Consider the following 13,911-nt stretch of genomic DNA (forward strand, 5'->3'; position numbering starts at 1 on the left):
CACACACACACACACTGATGGAATGCATACACAAACAGAAGCAGATGTAAGAAAGTGTGAAAAAATACAGACACACAAACAGTTAGTATAAACTCAGACATTCCTGCTGACAATTAGCCTTCAGGCCAAGTGTGTGTGTTTGTGTGTGTGTGTGTGTGCGTGTGTGTGTGTGTGTGTGTGTGTGTGTGTGTGTGTGTGTGTGTGTGTGTGTGTGTGTGTGTGTGTGTGTGTGTGTGTGTGTGTGTGTGTGTGTGTGAGGTCAGCAGGTTGTGGTTTTAAACTCTGTGGATCCAATACCAGGCCTTCTCAGCTGATTCACCGCTCACCTGTACGTCTGGTTTCAATCTTCTGGTTTATCTCCTGTGGACATGGAGGTGGCGGTATCATTATAATATCAATTTAAATGACTCAAGTCTGAGGCAGGAAGACAGCAAATGTAGTTGAACTGACCAGAATTCTGTTTCAGTTCAACTACATTTGTCGTCTCAAACCTAAACCAATAAAATGTTCTGAATCAGTCAGAATACAGTCTGAAACCAGTTTTAGAAACAGCCCTAAAAAGTCAGAAACCAGTACATGATTGGAACCAAATCCTTAACATACTTACAAAAACAGTCCAACCCCCCAAAATATAGTCCTTAATGGTTTCTGAAACTAGTAGTATACCAGTCCTAGAAACATTATGAAACCAGTGACAAAGACTCGTGTGTTTCAATGATGTCATGATGGAAAATTAAGAGTCCTTGGAGTCGCTGGGAACTAAAGACTGTCATGACATAGATGATCTGTACAAGTGGATATAATCTTCTGTTGTATATATGAAGTCGGTTATCCAGAGACTTTCTACAATGTTAGGAGTCAGCAGCTGTAATCGACTGTAATCACTCTTTAGAAGTTTAGAGGCCATGAAACTAATAAACTTTGATTAATACAACTTTCTATTTGACCAAAACTGATAACTGAAGTTGGTGTATGTATATTTTGGACATATTTCCAGAAAATCTTTAATAAATCTATGAAATAATTGAAATTTGACTGTTTTTTGTGACAAAGATGTTTTACAAGTGGATGGAAACATCAAGTTGGCTACCCAAAGACTTTCTAGAATATTTGGAGTCAGCAACTGTAGTCAACTGTATTCACTCTTTAGAAGTTTAGAGGTCATGAAACTAAAAAAAAATGTGATCAAGACAACTTTTAATAAGACCAAACTGATAATTCAAGTTGCTGAAGGTATTTTTGACCCACATTTCCAGAAAACCTTTAATAAATCTGAGAAATAACTGAAATTTATGACTGTTTTTTGCGACATGTTTTGGTGATTCCATGATGGAAAATGAATAGTTACAGGACTCAGTGGAAACTCAAGACTGACATGATCGCCTTTACAAGTGAATGGAAACATCAAGTTGGCTACCCAAAGACTTTCTAGAACATTTGGAGTCAGCAACTGTAGTCAGTCATCATAATTTATAAGTTAAGAGGCCATGAATTTAAGAAATTTTGAATAACACAACTTTTTACGTCACCAAATCTGATAATGTATGTATGTTTTTGGTCATATTTCCAGAGGAACTTCAATAAATCCATTAAAGAACCCAAATTCTTGATTGTATTTGTGAAAAAGATTCATGATATAGTTCTTGGAGTCTATGGAAACTAAAGACTATCATGACATAGATGGACTTTTGTTGACTAATGTATGAGATAATGGACATTTTTCTGTTGCTCTGGGTGTTTAGACTAAGAGTAGATCACATTTGACCCTTCTGTGGTGATGTGGCAATCAGCTATGAAGCCTGTTTTTCTTTTTCTTAGTTCATCTTTTAGGAAACCCATCTGGATTTGTACCACAGATGTATAAATATGATATATGGCCTCGCTTCACCTGCAGCCTCAGAATGGCAGCTGCTGGACGGCAGATTCGTGTGTCTCAGGAGTTTGTCTTTGGTTTTTCAGACGGAGTGGAGCGTCGTCTCCGGTCTCACGTCTCGGCTGCTTCCCGCATCAGCTGACAGCCTCGGCGGAGCTCGCATCGATATTCCATCTTCTAATAACCGACCACATTTCCACTGCTAATGACACGGCGGCGGCCATCTTGGCTCCGCTCGCCGTCTCATTACAGGCTATCTGAGAAACCGGCGGCGGCGGCGGGGCGGCTCGTGTGCGCTTCGGCGTGTGCGTCTCTGCGTGTTTGTGTTTGTGTGCGAGAGAGAACAAACACACGGGCAGGAAGTCAGAGGTCAGAGGCCGTCAGCTGCAGGAAAATATGTGAAAGTGTGTGTTTAAAAGCAGGAAGAAGACAAAGTGTTAAAGACTGCAGGTGTGTTTTACAAGAAGGAGATGTCGGAGGCAGAAAGACTGAAAGCTACAGTAAATACTTTCTGTAAATACTGTGTACACAGTATCACCAAAAAGCTGCTTTTCAGTCATTTCAGGGCAGTTTTTAAAAGAATAAATATTCAGTTTAGTCACTTCACCCACTTTTTTTGTTAGTTTTAGTTGGTCTTTTTGCTTATTTTTTTCCTCGTTTTGATTCTTTCTGGATATTTTGTGGGTTTTGCGGATTTCTTGAGTCTCTTTGTAGCTATTTTTATCTTTTTGTGGTTGTTTCACGTCACTTCTACCGACATTTTGCATGTTCTGGGGTTTATTCGAGTCTTTCTATCCATTTTTTTGTGATCATTCAAGTCATTTTTGTGTGTCTTTGTGCATTTTTGTGGTTGGTTTTAGTCTCTTCGTGGTCATTTTGCATCTTGAAGTGGTTGTTTTTGAGTTGTGTTCTGGACATTTTGCAGGTTCTATGGTCCTTTCTAATGTCTTTTTGGTTGGTTTACATGTTATTATGAACTTCTTGAGTGTCTTTGTGGCCATTTTGTATCTTTTTGTGCATTTTTGTGGTTGTTCTGAGTCTATTTCTGGACATTTTGCAATTTTTGTGTCTGTTTTGAGTGTCTTTTAAGGTTAATTTGCATGTTCTTGTGGTTGTCTTGAGTCTGTTTTTAGACATTTTTATCTGTTTGTGGTGTTTCACATTGCTTTTTTCAACATTTTGCAGGTTTTGCGGTCATTTTAAGTGTCTTTGTGTTTTGTATTTCATCCATTGAAGTGTTTTGTTGTATCATTCAAGTCATTTTTGTGTCCTTTTGTGCATTTTTTTTGTGTGTTTTGAGTCTCTTTTTGGACATTTTGAGGTTGGTTTTAGTTTCCTTGTGGTCATTTTGCATGTTGAAGTGGTTGTTTTGAGTCTCTTTTTAGACAATGGTCACTTTGAGTGTCTTTTTGGTTGATTTGCATGCTTTTGTGGTTGACATTAGTCTACTTGTGGCCACTTTTTATGGTTGTTTGATATCACTGTCTGTACATTCTGCAGGTTCTTTTTACCCATTTTGCATACTTTTGAGTTCATTCCAGTCTTTTGGTGTTCTTTCATCGTCATATTGTGTGTTTTTGTGGGTGTTTTGAGTCTCTTTTTGGACGTTTGCGTGTTTTTGTGTCTGACTTGATTCTCTGTATCGTCGTGTTGTATTTTTTCGTGGCCGTTTTGAGTTTTGCTGTGATCATTCTGTGTGTTTTTTGGTCATTTTAGTGTCATTTTGGGGGCTTTCTGAGTCTCATGTTACATTTTTTATAGCTGTATTGAGCCTCCTGTTGATAATTTTTGTGGTTGTTTCAATTGTCTTTCTGGTTATTTTGCACGTTTTAATTCTTAATTTGCTCTCTTTTTGATTAGTTTGCATGTTTCTGTGGTTGTTTGTATCTCTTTTACATTTTCAATGTCTTCTTGAACAGTTTGAGTCTCTTATTGGTGATTTTATTCGTGTTTCGTTGCCATTTCAAGTCTACTTCTGATCCTTTTCTTTGATTTTTCTCTTGCGTCTCTCTGCATCTCTCAGGTTAACTTTCTAACTACAGATATGACTCATCTCTCCGGTGACTATTTTTGCCTCCGTCATCCTGCCTGCTGCACATTACCGCTCACCTGTTGCTCGCTGCAGATGTTGGGTCGTTAACAGACTCCCGGCGGCGGCGGCGGCTGATGAACTCCAGTCGAAGTTTGTGGAACGCCGGGCCGGTATTTGTTGGTGAAGCAGCAGATTTTGTTAATTAAATGTGAATTCTGCTCAGATGGTTTTATGGCCTTTAATTAGCAGGAGAGCGGAGAGGCTTTCTGCTTATTACAGGCTGAACCAGTGTGTGTCTGTGTGTGCGGGTTTGGCCTAATCTCGCTGCATCTTTGCCAATAAGCACTTACAGCTGTGGTATGCTGTGTGTGTCCCGCTGAGGACCAGTTTCACTTTCAGACGCTGGGATTCGGGACATTTTGTTCGGTTGTTCGGTTTGAATCCGTCCCCTGAAGGCCCGTTTGAGGTTCAGACTCAGTTTTAGGGTTCGGAGTCCGGTTCAGGACACATTAAGTCCATCAGAGTCCTCACAAAGACGGGAGAATGTGTGTGTTTGCGACCTAGATGTTGGTTGCGTTTGGTTTCTGGACCTCGACCGGCCGAGCGAGCTTCGACACCACAGCAACGCCTCGCCAAGAGAGAGAGAGGAGGACCGTTTGGGAAGGTGGTCAACAAGCAGAGAGAACGCTTCAGGGGGAAGTTTGTGTTGTTTATGTGAGGCAAAGAGGGTAAAGAAGAGATGACAGAGCAAAATGCCGTCACAAAGACGACCGAAAAGAAGATGAAACAGCAAAAAAGATGAGGCGAAAGAATGGAGGATGAAAGGGAAGAGAAGAAAGAAGCAGAAGAAAGAAGATTAACGGTGAAACAAGAGAAGACGTAGACAAAGACAGACGGTACAACCAGTCAGAAGAAGAAAGAAGAAAACTGGACACACAAGTGGAAGATAGAAAAGGAAGGGAATAGAAGATGTAGAAAGGACAAGAGGAAACACAAAGATGGAACAGACCAAAATCACCACAAAAGAAAAAAAAACCATAAAAAACACAAAAATTAACAAAACAACTACAAAGAGGCTCAGAATGACCACAAAAGACAACAAAAACGAACAAAAGCACACAAATAACCAAAAAACAGCCTAAAACAAAGACAAAGAGAAACAAAACAACCATAGAGACACAGAAAACAAAAACACACAAAACAACCACTAAAACATGCAACAACAACAAAAACCGCAAAGTCGCCACAAAATATACAAATGACACAAAGAAGCAACAAAAACACACTAAGAGACACAAAATCACCAAGAAAAGACACAAAACAACCACAAAGATTCCTCCAAATTACAAAAAGACACACAAAAATCACCAACATAAGATATACCAAAGTCAAACAAACGAAAAATAAGACACTCAAAGACACAAAACCAACTAACAGCCACAAAATGACCACAAAGAGACACACAACAACCACAAAAAGGTCAAAACACATAAAGCAACATGAAAGATACACAAAAAAACAATAGAAAGAGAAAAAAACACAACACAGAGACAGCAAATGATCACAAACAATCAACCCTGAAAACACTCCTTAAAGAATCAAAAAACAGACACAAAACCACCACAGAAGGCTGTAAAAACAATAAAAAGATGAAAAAACCCAACACCAAAGACAGAAAAAATACGAGACCAAAAATTCACAAAAAAGAGACACAAAACAACCCTAAAAAGACCCCTTAAAGAAACTTAAACAGACACAAAACCACCACAAAAGGCCTTAAAAACAATAAAAAGGCAAAAAATGACCAAAGAAAGACTCAAACCAACACAATAAGACACAAAAACAACCACAAAGATCCTAAATTGACCAAAAAAAACATTGCTTTTGTACATAAAGATATAACAAAGCAAAAAAAGACACAAAACCACCAAAAGAGCCACAAAATGACCACAAAAAGACAAAAAAAGACCAACAGACACAAAACCAACAACAAAGAAACAAAAAACGATAACAAAACACAAAACAACCCGAAGACTCACTCAAGACCTTCACAATGACAACGAGACACAAAACAATCACAAAGATCCTCAAAATGACCACAAAAAACAACCACAAAAAAGACCAAAACACACAAAATCAACACTAAAGACACAAAAAAAACCAACAGACACAAAAAAATAAAACAAAAAGACACGAAAAAACACAACAACCCTGTAAAGACTCCTTCAAGAAACTAAAACAGACTCAAAACCACCACACCTTAAAAACAATTAAAAAAGACACAAAATGACTACGAAGAGACACAAAAAACACAACGAAGCAACACAAAGAACCACCTCGAACAAGAAGAGATGCAAGAGAAGACAGAAAAGAGTCCCAAGACGCAATAAAACCGGACTAAGGTGGAGGTGAAAATGTAAATTAACGAGCAGAAGAAGTAAAGCGAAAAGAAGGAACGGGATAAAACAGAAATAAAAACAGTCAGATAAAGGAGAAGAAGTGAAGCTGGAGGGAGCAGGAAGGCGACAGAAAACAGTGTTGGTCTGAGCTGACTGTGGTTTCTGGAGGCCATGTTGGTCTATTTAACACTAATCAGCTGTGAACCAGAATGAATGTCACGATAATTACACCGTGTGACGCGTGCTGTGTGTGTGTGTGTGTGTGTGTGTGTGTCTGTGTGTCTGTGTGTGTGTGTGTGTGTCTGTGTGTGTGTGTGTGCGGTTCGGGTCCCTGAGTTCACGTTGGACCGGATTTTGGTTGAAAATTCCAAATTCCAAAAGTTCCTTCAGGCATGTTTGTGACGGTTGTTTTTAGTTTTTCTGGCAAAAATGAATACAAAGAGACAAATAGATTTAGTGAGAAAGTGTTCTATTAATTCATCCACCTGCTGCTTCACTGAAGAACACACACAAAATAAGAAAAGAGAAATATTAATTAAGACTAATCTGCATAAAGACGTCTTCTGCAGTCTCTCTTCAGTCACTGAAGATTTTAGTTTCCACAGCACAATGATCTGAACGGCCTGGATCAGACAAAGAGACACAAAACAACATCAAAAGGACCACAATGAAGCTTGACTCTGGTGGGACTCGAACCCACAACCCTTTGAATCTCTTCTCTTTGCTACTAGAAGTCCAACACGCTGTCCATTGTGCCACAGAGCCTTCACAAGTGCAGAAAAAGCAGCAAAATTAAACAATATAGATTTTGTATCATGCAGCTTTTTATACTTGCACCAAATTCAGACGCAATTGTATTCTAAACCACCACAAGAAACCACAAATTGACCACAAAAAAGGAACAAAATGACCACAAAAAGATTCCAAAACACCGCAAAGAGACACACACACATCAAAAAAGACACAAAACTATCACCAAAAGACACAAAACACCACAAAAAAACACAAAATGACCACAAGAGTCCAAAACACTACAAAAAGACCAATAACAGACACACACAAAAAAGACACAAATCTACCACAAAATGACTCAGAACCACCACAAAAACACAAACTGACACAAACATTCACAAAACGAACTAAATATGAGTCTAAATACCACAGAGAGACACAAAACTACCACAAAGAGACACAAGCAATCAAACAAGGAAGTAAACAACCATGAAGAGTCCAAAACAGCCACAAACAGACCCAATAAGAGGCATAAAACCAATTAAAAAGACACAAACCTACCAGCCAAGAGCCACAAATGAACACCAAAGGAGTGTTGACCACAAGAGTCCAAACATCACAAAGAGACACAAAACCACCAAAAGAGACACAACCTACCACAAAAGACACAAAACCATCACAAAAGACTCCAAAAGCACCAACGAAGACACGCAACCATCAATAAAGACAACAAAACCACAAAAAAAACTCAGAATAATATCCAGAAAAACTAACAAAACCATCCACAAAGACACAAACCCATCAAGGAAGACATGAAACACCACGAAGAGACACAAAACAACCACACAGAGACACAAAACAACCAAAAAGAGACACAAACCTACCACAAAAAGACACAAAATCATCACAAAAGACTCCAAAAGCACCACGAAGACACGCAAACCAATCATATTCCTTATTTTGTTGAATTCCAGGTATTAGTGGGGGGGGGGGGGCATTAATTTACATGTTAACATAAAAAAAACAACACTGTAAACTTACACTGTATTTGTTTGCTGTAGTTACATCAGTAGAAATAAAAGTCTGTTAAGGTCACAAAATATATTTATTACTTAAAAAATTACACGTTAATGTGTAAATCCATCGTCTGGTTTGGTAATTTTATGGATATTTGAATGTATTCCAAAAATACTGACATAAAACGCGTAAAACAAAAAAAAATCACAGGTTTGTCGTCTTCACAGTTTTACAGTTTTTGTCAATAACTGATGGCAGAAAATCATAAAATCAATTATCTTCACCTGTCAGAGGTTTAACGTTGTGGTCGATCAGTGTTTGTCATTTATTACTGTTCTGTTAAACAAACACACGCATGTAGCATGATTAACGTCACGTAACACACCAATAACACCCGTGTTTTCATGAGTGTGTGATGATGACATTCCTTCCAGACATGCCAGCACAACTTCTGCTTCCTGGCAACGCTCTTATAACACAGTGTGTGTGTGTGTGTGTGTGTGTGTGTGTGTGTGTGTGTGTGTGTGTGTGTGTGTGTGTGTGTGTGTGTGTGTGTGTGTGTGAGCTCATAGATTAGCTGGTTTTGTTGAGTCAGCCCCTCCACTGTAATGTCTCCTCAGTGTGTGTGTGTGCTGCATATTACTGATCTTATGGGGACTAAATGCTGGTCGTCTTCATCAATAATCCAGTTTATAGAGTTCAGACCTGCTTTGAGGTCCTAATGAGGGTCGTGGTGGTTTAAGGGTCGGGGTAGTTGTGTTTAAAGTTAGTGTTGGTCTAAACTAAACGGGTATAATGTCCTCAGAAGTGATGAAATGTAACTGTGACTGATGGTTTACGACGTGTGTGTGTGTGTGTGTGTGTGTGTGTCCTTATTCATGTCTACTGTTTCAGCCTGGGGGGGCACACACACACTATCCTCACACACAGTATCCTCACACACACACATAATGATCACACACCTTAATCGTCCCCTCCACTGCGCTGCCCTGCAGGTTTCTCTGTCATCTTAAACCACAGCTGATGATAAGCGGCTGAATCACACACATTCATATCTTTGTGAGGACCTCGGTGACATCATGCTTTCCTTGAACATGAACCTGATCGTAAATTTAACCTTTAAACCCTCGCAAAAGACACCTGAACGTTCCCAAACAGTAGAAACACTAAATATAAAACCTGACAAATAACCAGAAATGTTTCCAACAGTGTCGTTATTCAACACTAACCCACACACAGGAGGTTTTCTAGTTTAAAGGAGCCTCAGAATTCATAAGACTTTTTACCAGACAACTGAAGTTCACCGTGCTGGTTAACAAGGGGCATCAAAGCTACTTGGTTATGTTTGGAAATCAACATTGTTTGGTTAAGTTTAGCCACAAAAAAGTACTTGGTTAAGTTTAGTTACCAAACTACTGGGTAACATTAAGGCTCTAAAATTACTCAGTTATGGCTGGTCACCAAAATTACTCGGTGAAGAGTAGAAAACAAAATTGATTGGTTAACTTTAGTAGCAGAAAGTACTTGGTTACGTTTGGAAACCAACATGATTTGCTTAGGTTTAGTCACTAGAACTAGTTGGCTAAGTGTAGACGGCGACATTAATCGGTTAGCTTTAGGCACCAGAACTAGTTGGTTAATTTTAGCTGCAATAACTACTTGGTTAAGACACAAGCATTTCATTGCATTAGTTTATTTTTTTATGCTTTTTTCCGTTCACAGGAGGGCTGGATGTTGATCAGGACTTAGGATGGACGTCATCTCATCTCTGACAGTGGACGGAGGTTTCAGCAGACTGATGGATGCAGTATGCTGAGAAAAAGAGGTAAACTACAAGAAGACAAGCTAACAAATGCCGCAGAGAAGTAGTTAGCTACAGACTGCATTCTGATTAGTATTGTGAAGATGTCGGTCTGAGGAACGATCTTAGAACCGCGTAGAATCGTAGAATGAGCCGCAGCCTGCATCACTAGCAGCAGCCCAAACACTGACAGTCACTGATGCATGGACTGATTATGCTGCTGAATCTATAAACGTTAACTTGCTGTTGCTGGGAAGGTTCCTGTTCTAATGTTATGGTCATGGCTCTGGACTCTAAGGGTAACTCATTTTTCTACAACAAACCAGATAAAAATGAATGCCCTCGCCGTGGCACACAGCGTTGGTTTGATTCGATTTGATTACGTTAATGTTTAGATTTACAAGAAATGTTTTAACTGCTGCTGTTTAAAAGGAATGCTGCTGCTAAAAAGAACTTCATTTGCTTAAAGTGTCTGCACACCAAATGTGACTGCATGTTTGTTCATACAGCAGTACTTTCAAAGTAAAAGTGCAAAATACAACACTTTTAAATTTATTATTTGTCTGTACAATAATGTGATGCGATAAAACACGCTAAAAAGTTTCAATGTTTGCTAAGTCAGAAACATAAATGTGGATGATTAAACACTGTGAGGCTCTGTGGTGTAACGGACAGCGAAACACATGAAGGGAGTCAAAGGTTGTGGGTTTGAGTCCCACCAGAGTCAAGCTTTAAAGAGCTGAATTCATTAATTAAACAGCAGCAGAGAGTCAGAATCTTATTAAAGACCATGAAGATTTGATCAATGAGCGAGTTTTATAAGTGCAGATATTTACTTTACATTTCATCTTCATGTGAGGGATGAATAAACACAATCTCCAGTCTGCCACCTCGTGAACCAGACAGCATCCTGGTTGCCATAGTTACCACAGAGGCGGTAATGATAGGGCCGGCAGACGGGTAAGCTGCAAGGCGATTGGCCGAGAGCAACGGACGGCTTAAAGTCGTGGCTTCTAATCTGATGTGTGCAGATTACAGAGCAGCAGTGTGTGTGTGTGTGTGTGTGTGTGCGTGTGTGTGCGTGTGTGTGTGTGTGTGTGTGAGACAGGTTTACGAGGTGGATGATCACAGAGCTCTCAGTAATCAGCAGGAGAGTCGATCTGTGTCGTGACTCTTCAGTGTTTATCATTATTTTCTACTTATTTACTATTAAGTCCGGCGCTCTGTCATAAAAACACGCAACGCATCGTAAAAAACACGTGGACGGGTTTCCGTGTAACATGTTCAACACGTGTGACGTTTAACCTGAAAGTTCTACACATGCAGCAAAATATGAATCATTTCTGCAGGAATATTCAGTTTTTAAACCTTGAACATTAATCTTCCGTCGGTGCTGCTGTTCAACTTTTCTAACATGTTCTAACATCCGTGTATGGACATGTGCACAGGTAGCAAACTACAGACTGGATTTGTCAATTTTAGCTGGACAGACTGACACTATTTCAATCAGTGCTTTACTGAGTCCACTGCATGATGTAAGAGTTCAAAAATCTAAAACAAAATAAAAACAATGAGGACAAACAGGCACCAAACAAAATAATGACCAGAAATAGTCAAAAAAAGATGCAACGACACAGAAAACAACAAAAAAGTGACACAAAATTAGCATAAATAGATGTAAAACAGGAGATAAAGGAGATAAAAACAATGAAAACGAGACACAAAATGAAAATAAAAACCCAAAATGAGCACAAACAAAAGAGAATAGTCAACAATAGACAAGAACAACAACACAAAATAACAAAAATAGGTACAAAAATTATGCAGACACAAAAAACAACAAAAAAGTGACACAAAATTAGCATAAATTGGTGCAAAAGAACCGCAAAGAGATTAAAAATAATTAAAAAGAAACACAAGACCAACATAAAATCCCCAAATGGACATAAATACAAACAAAAAAGAGAGAAAAGCAACAAAAACGAAGCAAAATAAGCACAAACAGAGAAAAAGGACGACAAAAAATAGCAGAAATAGAGAAAAAAAACAACAAAAAGTTACACAAAATTTGCATAAATTGGTGAAAAAGAACCGTAAAACATTAAAAACAATTAAAAAGAAACACAAAAACAGCATAAAAATCCAAAATGAATATAAATACAAACAAAAGAGAGGCAGAATGAGCACAAACAGACACAAAAGACAACAAACAAGGACAAAAAAATAGCACAAATAGGCATAAAAATGATGCAAAGACACAAAAAACAAAAAAAGTTACACAAAATTAGCATAAATTGGTGCAAAAGAACCTTAAAACAATTAAAAAGAAACACAAAACCAACATAAAAACTCAACATGAACATAAATACAAACAAAAAAGAGACAAAATGAGCACAAATGTGTGTGAAACAATCACTGAAATAAGAGGTAAAATGAACAGCAACAACAACAAAAAATAACAGGAATAAGCACAAAAATGACGCAAAGACATAAAAAAACAACAAAAAAGAGACACAAAATGAGGATAAAAATGTGCAAAACAACCTCAGAGACATGACACATCAACCTTTGCAATTTGTTTTAGTGTTTTACGCACAACTTTTTAAAAGCAATTACCTAAATTATCTAAATTGATCTAATAAAAGTCGCCATATTTGGTCGTTAACTCGGCTTTAAACAGTCAGGAATAACATTACGGGCTGCGGCTGTTGTCCCCCAAAGAGCTGGTCTCCTGCTGTCTCTGTTTGAATCAGATCGGGTGTGAAAACATTTGATGAGGATCTGAGCCTGGACCTGGTGACTAACACCAGCAGATTCCTGTTATTTCCTCTCAGACGGTTGGAGGTCACATGACTCGATTCTAAACACAAACACACAACTCAAGTATTTTCCATCTCAGACGCTCCACATTTCTCAGGCTTTTTATAGAAAACAACGTCTGACTCGCTGTAAACTTAATCCCCTCTGTCGTCTTTTCTTTGTCCATCTTTAGCTCTGCTTGGATTTGCTCCTATCATGATCATTTTAAAGTCCTGGTCAATTTTAATCAAAGATGCGTTTTCAACCGACCTCATCCCATCTGGACAGAAGCAATTTTAACACACGTCTCTGATTTCCTGCCGGTTCAGCATTTTTAAACATCTTCTGTTTTGTCGAGATCCCGCTCTGGGTTTAACTGGGTTTCACGTCAGAAAGACTTGAGAACTTGGGTGGAAGTGCTCTAAGCCGATGAGAAACAGTGCCGGAGTCCACAGGGTCAAGCAGGACAGAGGCTCTGTTTGGAAAGTGACAGCCAACAGAGTCCAATTAAAGGACCACAGTATTAGGCACAAAACAACCACCTAAGGACAAAAAATGTCAAAAAAGAGATGCACAAACAAGATACAAAACAACCACAATGAGAAAATGTGACAGAAGGACAACTAAGAAACACAAAACAACCATAAAGAGATGTCAAAGTACCACAAAGACAAGAAAATAGACCACAAATACCCATAATTACTAAAAACTGGACACAAAATGGACACAAATGGGTGCCAAACAACCACAAAAAGACTACAATCAACTAAAAAAAGATGCAAAATGAGCAGAAATCGGTCTCAAACAACCACAAAGACAAGCAAACAGTTGATTAAAGAACCAAAAATGATTTTAAAAATGACATAGTGAGAAAAATGAGTGCAAAGCGAGAACAAACTGATGCAAAACAACCACAAAGACAACCAAACAGTGTACGGAGAGCCAAAAATGAATAAAAATACACACAAAATGGGCCCAAACTGGTGTAACGTTTTTAAATATCCAACTTTTAAAAAAGACAAACAAGTAGTCCACGAAGAACCAAATAATTCTAAAATAGACCATAAAGTGGGGGAAAAAATGTGGTGCAAAGTAAGAATAAATAGGTGGAAAACAACCATAAAGGGGTAGCAAGAACCAAAAAATGATTAAAAACATACAGAAAAATGGGCATAAACTGGTCCAAAACAGCCGCAAAGACCCATAAATTACCTAAAAATAGGCACAAAGTGGGTATAAATGGCCAATAAAAATGATG

The 13,911-nt window shown here is 38.5% G+C and overlaps 1 non-coding gene across 1 annotated transcript; it reads right to left on the minus strand.

Moving 5' to 3' along the window:
* Positions 1 to 6,979: 6,979 nt before the first annotated feature.
* Positions 6,980 to 7,069, minus strand: trnar-ucu (transfer RNA arginine (anticodon UCU)). The gene is given in 2 exon segments: positions 6,980 to 7,016; positions 7,033 to 7,069. It is a non-coding gene; the product is annotated as a tRNA-Arg (tRNA).
* Positions 7,070 to 13,911: the final 6,842 nt, after the last annotated feature.

Source organism: Acanthochromis polyacanthus, chromosome 13 (assembly GCF_021347895.1).
Source record: "Acanthochromis polyacanthus isolate Apoly-LR-REF ecotype Palm Island chromosome 13, KAUST_Apoly_ChrSc, whole genome shotgun sequence".
NCBI classification, from domain to species: domain Eukaryota; kingdom Metazoa; phylum Chordata; class Actinopteri; family Pomacentridae; genus Acanthochromis; species Acanthochromis polyacanthus.